The sequence below is a fragment of the Salvelinus fontinalis genome, chromosome 3 (assembly GCF_029448725.1).
Source record: "Salvelinus fontinalis isolate EN_2023a chromosome 3, ASM2944872v1, whole genome shotgun sequence".
Classification (NCBI taxonomy): domain Eukaryota; kingdom Metazoa; phylum Chordata; class Actinopteri; order Salmoniformes; family Salmonidae; genus Salvelinus; species Salvelinus fontinalis.
The window spans coordinates 16,506,879-16,511,684 of NC_074667.1; positions in this window are offsets into that span (position 1 = coordinate 16,506,879).

The window sequence follows — 4,806 nt, forward strand, 5'->3', positions numbered from 1 at the left end:
TGTAACAATAAATAGACGATACAATATTAAATTCAGGCAAGAACACATCAAAAACCATCGTACACTATTTTAAATACATTTTTAAAAAGCTAATCACATCATACATAAAATATAACATTATAATATTCTACAGTACAGATCCTTCAAATTACATAGTAACATAAGTAATTTAAAAGCTACAAATTCATAGGGGAAGGCTTGAAATCTGGGTTCTTGGGAAATGTACATATCTTGAATTTACTCAGTGTTGAAGTTAACAATAAAATCTAGCTTCTTATTAATGTAAAAAAAAAAAAAAAAAAAATGCTCAAGGTAAGGTTTAAACAGACTTATTTGAGAAATGTCCAACAAGATCCCAGAATTTGGATATTACATTGATACAGAACAACTTCTAAATAGAGGCGTTTGTTGGATATACACTGAGTGTACAAAACATTAAGAACAATTTCCTAATATTGAGTTACACCCCTTTTGCCCTCCAAACGCCTCAATTCGTCAGGCATGAACTAAAACAAGGTGTCGAAACCATTCTTGATACACACAGTAAACTGTTGAGTGTGAAAAATCTAGCAGTGTTGCAGTTCTTGAAACACAAACCGGTGTGCCTGGCACCTACCACCATACCCCATTCAAAGACACTTAAATATTTTGTCTTGACCATTCACCCTCTGAATTGCACACATACACAATCCATGTCTTCTTCTAGATTGGGTTGGCGGATCGCATCCAAATTTTAAAGTGCATACACTGCCAATTACTGTACTGGATTGTGAGGCCAGTCACAGCCTAACTACATTCAATTGTCTTCATTAGTCCGGTTCCTTTAAGAAAGTAAAATAGAGTCCTGGACAACACTTCCCTGCCCCCACTACACCACCCAAACCCCACCCAGCCTCTCTAACCCTTTCACACACTCTCCCTTCCTCCACTAAACCCTCACACAGACCTGTTTCATGTATCCCTATTATCAACAACGTGGCATTCAAACCTGTGCCCAAACCATAGTCTACTCTACACAGCTTCCTCTCCTAAATCCCATACTGCCCACCTCTTCCTTAACTGCGATAAAATTGTTTCCCCTTACTACTAGCATCCTACTCCCTTTGCCAAAGGGAGCCCTTTTGCCCAGATCAAGGACTTGACTTCCCTGCGACCCAACGGGACCTGAATATCTAACCCCTCTCCTCATGCACTCTTAGCCACCACATCAGCCTTCTCATTACCCTCCACACCCACATGGGCAGGAACCCAGCAAAGGCTTACCACCACTCCCATCCTCTCCAATCCCATTGACAGCACCATCATCTCCACAAACAAGTCTCCCCTATCTGACCAGCCTGTCTTCACACTACAATGTGTGAATGTGTGAAGTGTGAAATGTAAAATATATGATTTGACCTATTTCAGGTAACCTCAAGATGCTTGATTCACTACAGCTGCTTTTGAAGAACTTTCCAGTCGTTTGTGCTTTACATTCCGACTTTTGAAAGTCTGTTTATTGGACATATATATTAGTGTCTAATAAAAAAGAGCTGTTTTAAGGTTATAGTGTGTGTGTGGTGTAGTTCCTCTTGATGTCCACTAGGTGTGAGCACAGTTTCAATAATGTCACACCAGGTTCATAACATGTTTTTACATTTTCATGTGTAACAAATCAAATTGTATTTGTCACACGCGCCAAATACTACATGTGTAGACCTTACAGTAAAATGCTGATTTACAAGCCCTTAACCAACAATTTAGTTGTAAGAAAAATATGTGTTAAGTAAAAAATAAGAAATAAAAGTAACAAATAATTTAAGAGCAGCAGTAAAATAAAAATAGCGAGGCTATGTACATGGGGTACCGGTACAGAGTCAATGTGTGGGGGCACCGGTTAGTCGAGGTAATTGTTGTGTTCCCTTCTAGTCCATTGGTGTAAATTACTTAACAAAAATGTATTTAAAGTACTCCACTATATTCCGTTTATATCTGTTTTTTTTGTATCTGTACTTTTACTCTTTCTGTTTCTTTACAACTTTTAATTTTACTTCACTACATTTCTTAATCCATAGTTTCCCTGGCACCCAAAAGCATTTCGAATACCAAGCCGGATAGGAAAATGGTCCAATTCACACACTTATCAAGAGAACATCCCTGGTCATCCCTACTGCCTCTGATCGAGCGGACTCACTAAACACATGCTTAGTTTGTAAATTATGTCTGAATGTTGGAGTGTTCCCATGGCTATTTCTTCAATAAAAAAAAGACAATAATTTATACTTTCACCACTGATACTTAAGTATATTTTAGCAATGACATTTACATTTACATTTTAGTCATTTAGCAGACGCTCTTATCCAGAGTGACTTACAGTAGAGTGCGTACATTTTATTACATTTTACATACTGAGACAAGGATATCCCTACCGGCCAAACCCTCCCTAACCCGGACGACGCTATGCCAATTGTGCGTCGCCCCACGGCGCCCCACGCCCCAATACATTAACTTAGTATTTTACTGGGTGACTTTCACTTTTACTTGAGTCATTTTCTATTAACTTTTACTCAAGTATGACAATTGGGTACTTTTTCAACCACTGTTCAAGACATTTAGCACCCAAGACCCAACATTCACTTGGTGGCTTGAAGTAGGAGTGCTGAACTAGGATCTGTTTAGCATTTCTGAGTAGAAATAATAACATTACTTTGACGGGGGGTGGTGGGGGCTGATTCGAGTTCAGCATTCTTAGCCTGAGACATTTCATAAATGCGTACAGAGGAGTACTGTTCTACGACCCTAGGTCATACTGAATCAGTTCTCTCCGGAATAAGATTATGGATAATAATCCTCGTTTGGAGATCAACCACCATAACCACAACTCTACCGGTCAGACAACTCAAAATGTTAAGGGGTACTTCAAAATGCACACACCAAAGACAACATTTCAGAGGTTGGAGAATGGTGTGGGGGCTGGTACTTTTTGGATCTATCAACCATTCCTCAATCTTCTTCCGATGACTACAATCATAGAATATGAACCTTCAAAACCTACACTATAGGATGGATGTGATTAGGAATGGGGGACGAAATTCGAAAGGTACGTGTTTCACATTACCAGCAAATAGACGCTAGAAAAGTTATACCATTAGCTTATTATTGTACTTTTTTCCCTTCATTTGCCTACTACTGTTTCTAAGCTATCATAACATGTGGGTTTTTTCAGGGGGACCAGGTATCGGAACGCCTTTGAATGGTCTACAAGGCTTGTTCAGAATTGCTGTGGGCTCTCCATTTATTTCCAAGTTGGTTCTTTACTCATTTAATGAAAGTTGTGCATTGGACTTTTATTTAAGTCCAGGTAAAAGTAGGCTTTTGCTGACAAGGATTGTTTGTTACTCCACGACATAATATGTTGTCACAACACTATTTAAAGGACATTCTATACAAGGTGTCACTTCATTCGTGCTATTTTATGGGAACTAGCCCCTATTCACCTACAAACCTCAAGTTGGTCTTTCATGCCCAAAAGGCAATAACAAAAATGTTTCTCTATTACTTGCTCCTCTGGGATTTGAACTCTCAAATGTTCATTTGGAGAGCAACCACCTTAAGCACTACTCTAGCAGTCAGACTGAGTTAACCCTGAGCATTTGGATGTATTGAGACTCCTTCCCCTTTTTCACATGCTATTACCTTACAACCTTACATTTAAATTGTCCCTCAATCTACATGCAATACCCTATAATGATAAAGGTAAAATCGGGTTTATACATTTTAACAAATTCATTACAAATAAGAAACAGAAATACCTTATTTACATAATGATTCTTCCCCTTTGCTATGAGACTCAAATTGAGCTCAGGTGCATCCTGTTTCCATTGATCATCCTAGAGCTGTTTCTACAACTTGATTGGAGTACACCTGTGGTAAATTCAAATGATTTGACATGATTTGGAAAGGCACACACCTGTCTATATATATATATATATTATTTGTCACATGCGCCGAATACAACAGCTGTGGACCTTACCGTGAAGTGCTTACTTACAAGCCCTTAACCAACAATGCAGGTCAAGAAATAGAGTTAAGAAAAGTTTTAATAAACTAAAGTCAATTTTTTTTATTAAATCCATAAGTAACACAAGACAATTACATAACAATAACGAGGCTATATACATGGGGTACCGGTACCGAGTCAATGTGCGGGGGTACAGGTTAGTTGAGGTCATTTGTAAAGTGACTTTGCATTTATAATTAACAGTGAGTAGCAGCAGTTTAAAAACACTGGGGGGTGGGGTCTCTTTGACTATTTTTTGGCCCTTCCTGTGACAACGCTTAGTAAATAGGTCCTTGATGTCAGGAAGCCTTGCCCCAGTAATGTACTGGGCCGTACGCACTACCCTCTGTAGCGCCTTATGGCCAGATGCCCAGCAGTTGCCGTACCAGGCGGTTATACAACCTCTCAGGATGCTCTCGATGGTGCAGCTGTAAAACTTTTTGAGGATCTGGGGATCCATGCTAAATATTGTCAGTCTCCTGAGGGGAAAGGTTTTGTCGTGCCCTCTTCACAACTGTGTTGGTGTGTTTCGACCATGATAGTTTGTTGGTGATGTGGACACCAAGGAACTTGGAACTCTCGACTCGCTCCACTTCAGCCCTGTCGATGTTAATGGGGGCCTGTTCGGCCCTCCTTTTCCTAAAGTCCACGATCAGCCCCTTTGTCTTGCTCACATTGAGGGAGAGGTTGTTGTCATCAGGCCAGGACGTCCTGAGGTATGGTTCCAGGGCTCAGGTCCTCTGGGAGGAGAGGGAGAGAGAGAGAGA